Here is a 14655-nt window from a genome sequence, read left to right as displayed (position 1 = left end):
ATTTAGTATAGTGCCTGGCCCTTAGCAAGCAATACGACTACTACCAGCAGTAATAATAAATAATAAGCCCTAAATTAAGCCCTAAAAAAGCTTAAATAAGAATGAAATAAGAATAAAAGAAATGAAAATAAGAATAAAAGAACTGGCAGAATGAGAAAAGCTAATCTAGTCCATTCCTGACGCTACAAACAAGGTTTGGTTGCCCCGATATGAAAGTTTACATGCGTTTCATAGCAACTATCACTTTCAATGGTGGATTTAGTGTCTAGGACAAGAGCCCAAGAAGGCCAGGACTTTGTCTATCATGTTAACTGTTGAGTTCTCTGTGCCCAGAACAGTGTCTTGCTCCCAGTAGAGTGAAAGAATGGACCAACACCGTCATGTCATGTAAGAGACTGGCCGACCTGGCTAAGGTTGTGCAGGGCTCCCAGGAGAGCTGGGGCACGAACCAAGGGCTCCTCGGCAGCCAACACTCAGAATTAAATCGAGGCCCAGCCCTAAAGTTCGGTGATTCCGGCAGGAGCACAGGTATCCAATAATATCGGCGTCAGCATTCCCACCGGGTGGCCTAAATGCCGGCTCCTGTTTTCGGGATGACGGGCCAGCGGAGAAGGTGGCTTAACGAGAGGCCGCGGGAGGTTGGGTGCCGGCACGTAGCTAAACTCCGCCTGCAATGCTTCAGGTTGGCTGCCAGCCAGGGCACGGTTCCGATCCGGCCGGGACTGACTCCGGGAGCAGCGAACGGAAAACAACCTGGCTCCAGAAAGACAATTAACAAAGGCTGGGGACCAGCCACCCCCTCGCGGCGCACGCACGCAGGCAGCAGCGTGGGCATAGCTGCGCCCGCCAGCGCCCTCGGTGGGCAGAGCCGCGCGAAGCGGCGCGGTTGCGGGTAGCTGGGCGACGCACCCCTCCCGCCCCAGCTGCTCTGTCTCCCGGGCGGCCAAGCTCCGTGTGTGAGCGCCGGCAGGCACTTTGCGCGCGCGGGTGAGTCCGCCGGGCGACTGGGGCCTGGTCAAGCAGGATGGGGCTGGGGAGGGGTGGAGGAAACAGCTGCTGGTAGGATCAGAAAAGGGAGGTGGGTCAGAGAAAGGCAGGATGCGACGACCTCCTGGGTCCCAACTTGCTTGGTAACTAGCTTTGTGTCTTGAGCCTTATGGGAATGTAAGCCACCTGGTCCATGTGGCCTACCTTAGTCGTTTTACAGGTGGGAAACTGAGGCCCAGGGAGGTAAGCTGGCCAGGAAAAACATTATTATTCTTTGTTCCTGTTTCTGCCTTCTTCCGTGCGGGATTTGAGACAGCTTTCAGTAAGAATGCATACATTGTAACAGTGGAAAATTACAAACAATGGTAAAGAATCCTTGCCAAGCAAAATATAATTTTGAATAGACAGTCAAGGCCAGGAAAAAAGAGAACAGAAATCCGTGATCCATAGGTGAGGTGACTTGGCTAAGGTCCCTCAGAAAAGTGGTGACAAAGCTGGGACTAGAAGTCAGAACGTCCGGCTTCTGAACGCCAGAAACTTACAGTGGGGAAGCGGACAGCCTGCCCAGGCACTGGTTCTTAACCTTCTGGGGGTCCCTGACCCCTTAGAGATCTGTGTCCACTCCCCGTAGAAGGGTTCACAGAAGGCCTTGTACGCAGTTTGAGATTTGACATGAATTCCTGCAGGCTGGCACCCAGGCACGGTGGTTTCAGAGCACTTTCTTTGCTCCTTTGAAGGGAGGCAGCTGGTGGAGGAGTACTTGCCGTGCGTCCAGACAGCTAGCTGTGTAATCCAGGAAGCAAAGTTTAACCTCTTCAAGGCACAGTTTTATGTGTAGACTGGGGATAAGAGTATTTGCTTCATCCTCCAGGTTATTGTCAGACTTAAGAATGAAAGTAAAGGCCAGTGCCTGACATAATATATGCTCAATAAAAGTGCTGAAGATTATGGGGTGACTATAGTTTACAATAATCTGTTGTATATTTCAAAATAGCTGGAAGAGAATAATTTGAATGGTTCTAGCATAAAGAAAAGACAAATATTTAAAGTGATAGCTATCCCAAGTACACTGATTTGATCTTTATAAATATATTAAAGTATCACAGGTACCCTGAAACTATGTACATCTGTTATTAATTATTATTTATGCATTAATTTTTTAAAAAGTGATGACACACAAAACCCAGTGAATCAAAACTGTGCTAGTTAGGAAAGGGTAATGACCTGGAAGAAATTGGGTTGTATCTGAAATAAAATACAATTAAAAAAATTATAAACATGAAAAAGTAAAGTCAGCCCTATTATGACTTGTAGACCACACCACATACCTTCGTGATGGTATCCTAAATAAGGGTGCGGCAAGACACTACCCTCAATATTTGACTCCAAGTCAAAAGCTGAAAGTAGAAACTACCAGATACTATAACAAGGAGTGTTTATTGGGCTTCACTGGCCTCTTTCAAATGGGGTCAACACCTATAGAGTTTTGTTTTGTTTTGTTTTTAGACGGAGTCTCGCTCTGTCTCCCAGGCTGGAGTGCAATGGCATGATCTTGGCTCACTGCAAACTCCACCTCCCAGGTTCAAGCAGTTCTCCTGCCTCAGCCTCCCAAGTAGCTGGGACTACAGGCACACGCCACTACGCCTGGTTAATTTTTTGTATTTTAGTAGAGACGAGATTTCACCGTGTTGCCCTGGCTGGTTGCAAACTCCTAAGCTCAGGCAATCCACCCACCTTGGCCTCCCAAAGTGCTGGGATTACAGGCGTGAGCCACAGTGCCTGGCCTATAGAGTTTGTTTTTAAATGAGAAGAAAGAGGACGTAAACTGGGACCTGAGCAGCACCCACCCTTGCCCAGCAATAGAGCCTCAGCTGAATTTCTGCCAGGGAATAGGAGTTGCTGGCAGTTGGCTCACATCCCTCTTGGATCAGCAGATCACTGTGGTAAACAGTGCCTTGGTTGATTCTGCCCTAGATCAAATAAATGGCTTTTTATTTAACTAATGAGGTAGGGAATGTGTTTTCGTGTGCTGTAACAGAAGCAAAATGGCCTTTGTAGAGCTTGACGGTCCAAAGCCTATTGCTTGTTTATTGATAGGCTAAATAATTTGTTTATTTATTTGTTTATTTCGAGACAGGGCCTCCTTGCTCTGTCACCCAGGCTGAGTGCAGTGGTGCAGTCACAGCTCACTGCAGCCTCAACCGCCCAGGTTCAAGCAATCCTCCTGCCTCAGCCTTCTGAGTAGCTGGGACTACAGGCATATGCCACCATACCTGGCTAATTTTTTACATTTTGTAGACACAGGGTCTTGCTATATTGCCCACGCTGGTCATGAACTCCTGGATGCCAGTGATCCTCCCACCTCAGCCTCCCAAAGTGCTGGGATTACAGGTGCAAGCCACTGCACCCAGAGAATTTTATAATTCAAATAATTGTTATTATTTTCTTAATTCCCTAATACTGGAAGGCTCGAGAACTTTAAATCTATGGATCCAAACTTGTGATGACAGAGCCTGGGCAGGCCCACTTATCTGTAAAAATGACTGCTTTAAAAAAGATACTGTGTTGTCTCCCTCCTCTTTTGAAAGAACTTTTTAGACCTTCCAAACAGAGCTGGGGAAATAAGGCTAAGGACAAATAGTTGCTATTTGATTTGAGTTAAGACACATGTCCTCTCCATGTATTTATAAAGGGGAGGTTTTCCTCCAAGAAGGAGAGAGAGAGAATGTGTATGGGGCAAGGGGATGTCTGTTGCTCTCTTTCCGCCTCAATTGCAATCATTTATTTCTCAACACAGAAAAGTCCTTTTCTGTAAGCACAGTGACTTGGAAAATTCCTTCCCTTCTTGGCTCTGTGGCTCTATTTTGTTTCACAGTAGTTTCTAAAATATTAGAATGTTTTTTCTAATTTGACTATGAACTCTTCTTTATATGTTTCTTTTTCTTTTTTTTTTTTCTTTTCTTTTTTTTTTTGAGATGGAGTCTTGCTCTGTTGCGCAGACTGGAGTGCAATGGCATGATCTCTGCTCGTAATAACCTCCACCTCCTGGGTTCAAATGATTCTCCTGCCTCAGCCTCCTGAGTAGCTGGGATTGTAGCTGGGATTACAGGCATGTGCCACCACATCTGGCTAATTTTTGTATTTTTAGTAGAGACAGGGTTTCACCATGTTGGCCAGGCTGGTTTTGAACTCCTGATCTCAGGTGATCTGCCTGCCTTGGCCTCCCAAAGTGCTGGGATTACAGGCATGAGCCACCATGCCTGGTCTTCTTTACATGTTTCTATATTGTTTACCTAGATATATAATGAGCAAGAGCCTCTTTCATTGTTTAAACAATTTTTTAAAAATGTTGTCCAAAGAATATATATGGGTGGCAAATAACCACTTGAAAAGATATTCAAGATCATTACTCATTAGGGAAATGCACATTAAAACCACAGTGAAATATCACTTCATAACTATTAGGATGGATACAATGAAAAGATTGGCTCTACCAAATGTTGACCAGAAGGTAGAGGAACTGGAACTCTTATATACCACTGGTTGCAATGTAAAATGGTATAACCACTTTAAAAAAGACCTTAAATACAGGCTTAACTTATAAAGTTAAATATACACTTATCATGTTATCCAGAAACTTCACTCGTAGGTCCAGCTTTATTGTAGTAGTGAAACAGGAAACAAACAGGTGTTTATTCAGTGTATGAAGAGACAAATTGTGGTATATCCATATAACAGAATTTTGCTAAGCAATGGAAAGTAATGATATATTGATACATGCTTCCATGTGAATGGTTCTCAAAATAATTTTTCTGAGAGAAAGAAGCCCCAGGCAAAAAACACCACAGTGTGTACTACTACATAGTACATACTGTATTATTTATTTAGAGATGGAGTCTTGCTCTGTTGCCTAGGCTGGAGTACAGTGGCGTGATCTCGGCTCACTACAACCTCCACCCCATGGGTTCTAGCGAGTCTCCTGCCTCAGCCTCCCAAGTAGCTGGGGTTACAGGCGTGTGCCACTATGCCCAGCTAATTTTTGTATTTTTAGTAGAGACAGGGTTTCACCATGTTGACCTGGCTGGTCTCGAACTCCTGACCTCAAGTGATCCGCTTGCCTTGGCCTTCCAAAGTGCTGGAATTACAAGTGTGAGCCACTGTGCCTGGCCTGTATTTTTCATTTTATATAAAATTCAAAGGGAGTTGATATTCCATACCTGACCTCAAACTTTTTGATGGCTTGCAAGAAGAACCAAGAGTCATGTACAATCATATCAGTCTAACTCCAGTTGCAACAATGTCATTGACAATATGATCTTTATTCTGCCAGTGTTTGCCCATGTCATTCATTCATTAATTCAATTAATTGAGCACCAACTATATGCTAGATCTACAGTGAACACTAGGTAATGCACATGATCCCTGCCCTCATGGAGTTTACATTATATTGAATGAAACTCTGAGTAATAAAACAAATAGAATAAACAAAACAATTATCACGGGAAAGGAGTGGTTCTTTGAAGGATGATGAAAGTCAGGGGTAGACTTGTCTGGGTTTCAAGCAGAGAAGTAAAGTGACCAATTTCATGTTTTTTTGTTTTTTGTTTTTGTTTTTGAAATGGAGTCTTGCTCTGTTGCTCAGGCTGTGCAGTGGCACTATCTCAGCTCACTACAACTTCCGCCTCCCAGGTTCAAGTGATTCTCCTGCCTCAGCCTCCCGAACTGGGACTATAGGCATGCACCACCATGCCTGGCTAATTTTTTTCTTTAATCTTCAGTAGAGATGGGTTTTTGCCGGTGTTGGCCGGGTTGGTCTCGAACTCCGGACCTCAGGTGATCTGCCCACCTCGGCCTCCCAAAGTGCCGGGATTACAGGTGTGATCCACCATGCCCGGCCCAATTTTATGTTTTTGAAAGACCACTCCACTCTGATGCTGTGTATCCAGTCAGGAAGCTGTTGTACCAGTCCAGGAGAAAGGTGGTGGAGGTTTAGACCCAGATGGTCTCAGAGATGGAAAGAACAAATTAGTAGACACCTTTAATAAAATAAAACAGAGCCCAGAGGTGGACACTGATCAACACTCTTTGAATTTAGTAGTTTTATCAGATTTTAGTCCTTATTACTGTCCTGTCTCTGCCCTCTATGCCAGCCTCCACCACTCCCTCTTATTCCATATGTATAAGTATGTCACAAGAGACTGACAACACCTTCCTGGATCAGATACACTGGACTACAGCATTCCTTTGATCTACTGATCTAGTTGACTGTCAGTAAGAGAATGAGGAAACTCTGGCATGACCAGTGTTTATTAAATTAACCTATGCTGACTCCAAGTGATCTCTGTTTCCCTTTCTAAGGGCTAATGAACTGTTTGTTTTAATCAAGTGGCAGAAATCCAGCTCCGAGTGGCTTAGGCAAAAGGAGGATGAGGAATAAAAATGTATTGGCTCATATGAAAGAGGGAATCTGTCTCTATCATGGCTGAAATGAATCATGCCATCATTTCAGTCTCTCTCTCAGTCTCTCAGTTCTATTTCTATGGTATTAGCGTTATTCTCAGTAAGGCTCTGATATATAGTTCTTATTATGACGATTAGCTGTTCATGGCACCTGCTTAAATATTATGCATCTAGATCAGCCACGTTCTTTAGACAACTTCATACATCTGATCAATGGTAATGCTACCCTTTCCAGTAATAGAAGCACAAAACCATGGCTGCTATAATTGAGAGTTTACCATGTATCAAGCACTCTATTAAATATTTTACTTGAATTATCTTAAGAAATCTTATAACAACCCAGTAAGAAAGGTTATGTAAAAATCCTAGGAAAGCCAGCTAATGAATTGCAGAATCAGCATTTGAAATGAGGTTTTTCTGGCTCCAGGGCCTGGGCTCCTAACCTTCACCGTACCTCTCACACTCAATCTTTAGGACTAAGAAGAGGAAAACACTGCCACCAAATAGTGTGCGTCTCTCTTACTTTTTCTGAACATCAGTCTTAAAATATGCTTGGCAGTGATAGTAGGGATGGGACTTCAGAAGTTATCCTTCTAATTCTGTTGATTCCAGCTCTTTCGGGGGTTTGAGAGTTCTGGAAGCTCTTTGTACAGGATCCTCCCTTCTGACTATGATTTCTATCTTTATAAACCACACTCAGTAGCCAGGGTCCCTATGTGCACATTCTTGTTTCTGTAGGTGTTCCCTCCCTTTATTTATTTATTTTTTTGGAGACAAAGTCTCACTCTGTTGCCCAGGCTGGAATGCAGTGACATGATCTCGCTCACTGCAACCTCTGCCTCCTGGGTTCAAGCGATTCTCCTGCCTCAGCCTCCTGAGTAGCTGGGATTACAGGCGTGTGCCACCATGCCCGGCTAATTTTTTTATATTGTTAGTAGAGACAGGGTTTCACCATGTTGGTCAGGCTGGTCTTGAACTCCTGACCCTGTGATCCACCTGCCTTGGCCTCCCAAAGTGCTGGGATTACAGGCGTGAGCCACCACGCCCGGCCTGTTTTGTTTTGTTGTTGTTGTTGTTGTTTTCAGTTGTCGTTTGTTTGTTGTTTGAGACAGAGTCTTGCTCTGTCACCCAGACCGGAGTGCAATGGCGTGATCTCAGCTCACAGCAACCTCTGCGTCCAAACTTCAAGCAATTCTTGTGTCTCAGCCACCCAAGTAGCTGAGATTACAGGTGTGTACTACCATGCCTGGCTAAGTTTTTGTATTTTTTAGTAGAGATGGGGTTTTGCCATGTTGGCCAAGCTGGTCTTGAACTCCTGGCCTCATGTGATCTGCCCGCCTGACCTTCCAAAGTGCTGGGATTATGGGCATGAGCCACCATGCCTGGCCCCTTTATTCTTCAACAAGGTCCTTTGCTCTCATGATGTCTGAACTTCACCTTTGACAGCTTTCTATGAATCATTTCTGGAGTCTGAGACCAGATGGTTTTCCTTTTTTTCCCCTTCCTTAAATGTTTAAATTGGCTCCTCCCGGGAGTAAGAAAGGGAAAGAAAAAAAAATTTTTTTTTAAAATATAAAATGGCTCCCCTTTAAAGCCTTGGGTAGGCAGCTGATGGATCCTCAACTTTCCCTGCCCTGACATTTTATCTTCTGAAAGAACTTTTAAATGATAGTTTCACTTTCTCCAGCGATCTGCTTAGTTCCATTTTTCCATTCAGTTCCTCCAATTGGTCAAAACTAGGCCAGGCTCAGTGGCTCATGCCTGTTATCCCAGTGCATTGGGAGGCCAAGAGGAGAGGATCACTTGAGTCTAGGAAGAGACCAGCCTCAGAAACAAGTGAGACCCTGTCTCTACAAAAAATTAGAAAATTAGCTGGGCATGGTGGCACATGTCTGTAGTCCCCGCTACGTGGGAGGATTGCTTGAGCCCAGGATTGCATCACTGTACTCCAGCCCTGGGTGACAGAGTGAGATCCTGTCTCTTAAAAAAAAAGGTTTGGAGTATCGTTTCCTCTTGTTACTTCTTCTCTCTTGAAAGGAATTAAATAATCAGGATGTCCATATCATTTTTTAAAAGTTTTATTATGTTTTTAATTGACATATAATGTTTTATTAATTAATTAATTAATTAATTTATAAGACAGGGTCTCACTCTGTTGTCCAGGCTGGAGCGCAATGGTATGATCACTGCCCACCATAGCCTCAACTTCTGGAGTTCAAGCGATCTTCCCACCTCAGCATCCCAAGTAGCTGGGACTACAGGCATGCACCACCATGCCTGGCTGATTTTCTTTTTCTTTTTTTTTTTTTTTTTTGAGACAGAGTTTCCCTCTTGCTGCCCAGGCTGGAGTGCAGTGGCAAGATCTCAGCTTGCTGCAACCTCTACCTCCCAGGTTCAAGTGATTCTCCTACTTCAGCCTCCCAAGTAGCTGGGATTACAGGAACTCACCATCACGCCCGACTAATTTTTGTATTTTTAGTAGAGACAGAGTTTCACCATGTTGGCCAGGCTAGTCTCGAACTCCTGAGCTTGGGTGATCCTCCCGTCTTGGCCTCCCAAAGTGCTGGGATTACAGGTGTGAGCCACCACGCCCGGCCGCCTGGCTAATTTAATTTTTTTTTTTTTAGTGGAGGTGGGGTGTCACTGTGTTTCCCAGGCTGGTCTCCACCTCCTGAGCTCAAGCAGTCCTCCCACCTTAGCCTCACAAACTGTTGGGATTACAGGTGTGATCCACTGTGCCCAACCTACGTCATGTTTTAATTTAAATAGTTTCTCTGCTTTTAGTGGAGTGAAACCTGGAACAAATAACCAGATATTTTAAATACCGTATCCTAATTGTAGACCCACTTTTTCCTGATCTTTGTATTTCTGGAATCCTGCAAAATGCTTGTCATGTAGTAGCTGCTCCAAATACTTGTTGAATGAATGTGTGAATGCCCAAATCCCTCTGTGCCAGTGTGAACAGAAGATAGAGAAGAGAATTAACTCAGTTTTATTCTATTCTAGAGTCAGAAGCAGCAGCTTGCTGCATAAGTATTAACTGCAGATCATTCAACTTTTTTTTTTTTTTTTTTTTTTGAGCCTGTAGCCCAGGCTGGAGTGCAGTGACACAATCTTCGCTCACAGCAATCTCCACCTCCCAGGTTCAAGTAATTCTCCTACCTCAGCCCCCTGAGTGGCTGGGATTTACACCACCATGCCTGGCTAATTGTTGTATTTTTAGTAGAGATGGGGTTTCACCATGTTGGTCAGGCTGGTCTCAAACTCCTGACCTCAAGATCCACCCACCTTGGCCTCCCAAAGTGTTGGGATTACAGGTGTGAGGCACCACATCTGGCCTGGCTATTTTATTCTTGTTGCCCAGGCTGGAGTGCAGTGGTGTTATCTTGGCTCTTGGCTTACTGCAACCTCTGCCTCCCAGGTGGAGAATGGCTCCCACCTCAGACTCCAGAGTAGCTGGGACTACAGATGTGTACCACCATACCCGGCTAATTTTTTTTTGTATTTTTTATAGAGGTGGGGTTTCTCCATGTTGCCCAGTATGATCTCAAACTTCTGAGCTAAAGTGATCCTCCTGCTTCGTCCTCCCAAAGTTTTGGGGTTATGGTTGTGTTCTGTAATTTAATTGAGGTGGTGGCTACACAAATCTACACGTAATAAAATGGAATAGAACAATCAAACACAAACATGTGTTATACCAATGCCCATTTCCTGGTTTTGATGTTGTGCTATATTTAAATAAGATGTAACCACTGGGGAAACATGGGTGAATGGTACAGAAGACCTCTTTTAGTTCTTTTTTTCTTTTTTGAGACAGTGTCTCTCTCTGATGCCCAGGCTGCAGTGGCACAATCATGGCCATGCCGTGCATGGCTCTCTGTGGCCTCAACCTCCTGGGCTCAAAACAATCCTCTTGCCTCAGCCTCCTGAGGAGCTAGGACCTTTGTATTCCATGTCAAAAAAAAAAAAAAAAAAAAAAAGTTGAATGTTCTAGAGTTAATACTTCTTCAGCAAGCTACTGCATCTGCCCAGGCTGGTCTCAAACTCCTGAGCTCAGTCAGTCCCCCCACCTTGGCCTCCCAAAGTGTGAGGATTACAGGCGTGAGCCGCCGTGCTCGGCCAGCCTTTGTCTTTTTTTAAGAGATGGGGTCTCTCTCTGTTGCCCAGGCTGGAGTGCAGTAGTGGCTTCATAGCTCATTGCAGCCTTGAACTCCTGGACTCAAGTGATCCTCCCTCCTCAGCTTCCTGAGTAGCTGGAATGATAGTTGTGAGACCATTTGCCTGGCTTCTCCCAGGCTTTTAAGCTGCATTTGTCCTGAGACTATTTCTAAGATATTGGATAACTTAAGCTATACAGACAGTCCCCGACTTATGATGATTCAACTTTATGAATTTTTGACTGTAAAATGGTGCAAAAGTGATACACATTCAATAGAAACCGTACTTTGAGTACCCATGCAACTATTCTATGTTTCACTTTCAATACTGTATTCAATTAATTACTCTAGATATTGAACACTTTGTTATAAAACAGATTTTTGTATTAGATGATTTTGGGCAACTGTAGGCTAACATAAGTGTTCTAAGCACGTTTGAAGTAATCTAGGCTAAGCTATGATGTTCACGAGGCGTCAGGTATATTCTATGCATTTTTTACTTATATAATTTTCAACTTATAATGGGTTTATCAGGACATAACCTCATTGTAAGTTGAAGAGCATCTGTATAATATTTTGCTTTTAAATTTTTATTTTGAAATAATTCTAGATCAAGGTGAGGTTGCAACAGTAGCACAGGGAGGTCCTCTGTACTGTTCATACTGTTCACCCATATTTCCCCAATGGTTACATCTTATTTAAATATAGCACAACATCAAAACCAGGAAATGGGCATTGGTATAATATGTGTGTTTGTGTTTGATTGTTCTATTCCATTTTATCATGTGTAGATTTGTGTAATCACCACCTCAAATTAAATTACAGAATATTCTGTTGTAGGCAATAGCACTGTCACCACAAAGTTCTCTCTGTTGCTGTTCTTTTATACTCACACCCACCTGCTGTCCATCAGCATCTCTAACCAGACAGCCACGCATCTGTTCTCTATCTATACAATTTTCTTTGTTACTAAATGGAATCACACAGTATGTGACCTTTAAAGATTGGCTTTTTTTCACATAGCATCATGCCCTCTAGAGCCATCCAAGTTGTTGTTGTATCAGCAGTTCGTTCCTTTTCATTTCTGAGTATTCAGTGGCATGCATGTACCACTGTTTGTTTAACCATCATCTATTAAATGAAATTTTGGTTGTTTCCAGTTTTTGAAAATTACAAATAAAGTTTCTATGAACACTTACATACAGGTTTTTGTACATAAGTTCTCTTGCTGTGGGTTAGATGTCCAGACGTGCAATTGCTGAGTTGTACAGAAAATGTATGTTTTGTTTTTGAAGAAACTGACAAACTGTTTTCCAGAGTGGCTGTACCATTTTACATTTTCTTGTTTTTTTTGTTTGTTTATTTTTGTTTTTGTTTTTTTGAGGTGGAGTCTCGCTCTGTCATCCAGGCTGGAGTGTAGTGGCACAATCTCAGCTTACCACAACCCCTGCCTCCCAGGTTCAAGCAATTCTTCTGCCTCAGCCTCCCAAGTAGCTGGGATTACAGGCGTCCACCACCAAGCCTGGCTAACTTTTATATTTTTAGTAGAGATGGAGTTTTGCCATGTTGGTCAGGCTGGTCTCGAACTGCTGACCTCAGGGGATCCACCCGCCTCAGCTTTCCAAAGTGCTGGGATTACAGGCGTGAGCCACTGTACCCAGGCATTTTATATTTTCACCAGCAGTGTATGAGAGATCCAATTTCTCCATATTCTTGCCAGCATTTGATATTCTATAAAATTGTTTTAGTAACAGCTTTATTGAGCTATAATTCATGTCATATAATTTGCCCATTTAAATCAAATGTACAAATCAATGGTTTCTAGTATATTCACAGACTTGTGCAACCATCTCCACAATCAGTTTAGAACATTTTCATCATTTCCCCAGAAAACCTTGCACCCTTCAGCTCCAAACTCCCAATTCTCCATCCCCTCAGCCTTAGGCAACTGCCAATCTTTCTATCTGTTTCTATAGATTTGCTTATTCTGGTCATTTCGTATAAATGCAATAATAAAATACTTGGCCCTTTGTGATTGCCTTTTTTCACTAAGCATAATGTTTTTAAGATTCATTTATGTTGTAGGACATATCGATACAATTGATCCTTGAGCAACATGGGGGTTGGGGTACCAACCTGTGCAGTGGAAAATCCACCTATAACTTCTGACTCACCAAAAACTTAACTACTGATGGCCCACTGTTCACTGGAAGCCTTACTGATAATATAAACAGTTGATTCACACATATTTTATATGTTATCTGTATTATATACTATATTCTTAAAGTAAGCTAGAGAAAAGAAAATGTTATTTAAAAAATCATGGAGAAGAGAAAATATGTTTACTATTGACTAAGTGGAAGTGCATCATCATAAAAGTTTTCATCCTTGTGGGCTTTGTGTTGAGTAGGTTGAGGAGGAGGAGGGGTCGGCCTTGCTGTCTCAGGGTTGGCAGAGGCAGGAGAAATTCTGTGTGTAAGTGAATCCATGCGGTCAAACCCATGCTGTTCAAGGGTCGATTGTACTTCATTTCTTTTATTGCTGAATAATATAGATATTTTTCCTTTAAACAATTATTAGTTTATTTTTCATGCTATTTTAAATGGATATATAATAGTTGGGGAGTATACGTGGTATTTTGATACCTGTATACAATGTGTAGTGATCAAATAAGGGTATGATGTTTTTAAAGAAATAACAATGTGGTTTTTTCCATTACACAGGCTATAATCTAAGGGATAACACATGCTGCTACAGAGAGGTTTGGCCAGGCCTGCTAGGAGGTCTAGACTACAATTAACCTAAGTGCAAATTAATGCTATTTTAAGTCTTTAGTAGTTCTCTGTAAAGTATTTCTCATAATTTTATTTATTTAGCAACAGTTTTGAGTTGTGGCACCTGAATAGCTTTCCTGAAATTCTATGGGGATCTTTCTAGAGAAGCTGCACAGGTAGTGAATGTTGCAGTTCAAGCCAGGGACAAATCAGCAGATTACGGGGTGTGTTCAGGAGCTAGAATAGAGCTGTGCATCAGACAGATTTGTTCCAGGATCTTTCTGGGCCTTTGCCCTCTGTACATCCCTACCCTCCCCAAACACCCATTTATGTACTCTCCAATCCATGGGACAATGCTTTCGGCCTGAGACAGAAACTTCAACAACTACTAATACAGCCACAGGAACCTTTTATGTAGCAAATAGTGTTAATCACTGGCATAGTGAGGCACAGAGGAGAATACAAGATGAATAGGTGCTCATCTTGCCTCCAAGAGCTTAGTGTCTAGCCGGGAAAATGAGCACCCTGAATATAAGGTTACACAGGATCTGTGCCATTTTAAATATTATGAAGTATTTTAACCATCCAGAAAATAACAAAGCACAAAACAACAAATACCCATGTACTTACCTCCTAGCTTTAACATTTTTGCCATGTTTCCTTTGTACTTTTTTTTTAAACAAATAAAGCATCTCAGCTACTCAGCAATAAAAAGGAACTACAACTATTGATACCCACAATATACATGAATCTCCAGGGAATTATGCTGATTGAATAAAGCCAATCCTAAAAGATTACATACTGTGTGATTCCATTTACATGCATTTCGGGAAAGGACACAATTATAGAAATGGAGAACAGATTTGTGGTTGCCAAGGGTGAGGATGGGATGGAGACTGGAGCGAATTAGGTGAAAAGGCAACATGAGGGACGTTGTGTAACAATTGTGTATCTTACTGTATTCACAGTTTTTTGTTTTTTGTTTTTTTGAGACAGGGTCTCGCTCTGTCACCCAAGCTAGAGGGCAGTGGGGCAATCTTGGCTTACTGCAACTTCCACCTCCTGGGCTCAAGCAATCCTCCTACCTCGGCCTCCTGAGTAGCTGGGACCACAGGCATGTACCACCATGCCTGCCTAATGAAAAAAAATTTTTTTTTTGTTAGATGAAGTCTCACTATGTTGCCCAGGCTGGTCTTGAACTCCTGGGCTCAAATAAGCCTCTCGCCTTGGCCTCCCAAAGTTCTGGGATTACAGACATGAGCCACTGTGCCCAGGCA

At 42.8% G+C, this 14655-nt stretch overlaps 1 protein-coding gene across 3 annotated transcripts in view; it reads left to right on the top strand.

Annotated features, from left to right (window-relative positions):
• The first annotated feature begins 587 nt into the window (after nucleotides 1-587).
• LOC105466883 (Rho guanine nucleotide exchange factor 37) overlaps nucleotides 588-14655 on the top strand; it is a 54956-nt gene continuing 40888 nt past the window's right edge. The window contains exon 1 of one of the 3 annotated variants that reach the window (XM_011716034.2): nucleotides 588-987. The gene's annotated coding sequence lies outside the window, so the exon portion shown is untranslated. The remainder of the gene's footprint in view (nucleotides 988-14655) is intronic. The other 2 variants (XM_011716035.3, XM_011716033.2) reach the window with 2 other exon arrangements.

Source organism: Macaca nemestrina, chromosome 6 (genome assembly GCF_043159975.1).
Source record: "Macaca nemestrina isolate mMacNem1 chromosome 6, mMacNem.hap1, whole genome shotgun sequence".
Classification (NCBI taxonomy): Eukaryota; Metazoa; Chordata; class Mammalia; order Primates; family Cercopithecidae; genus Macaca; species Macaca nemestrina.
Note: the sequence above shows the minus strand (reverse complement) of the source record. Positions and strands in the feature narration are given on the sequence as shown.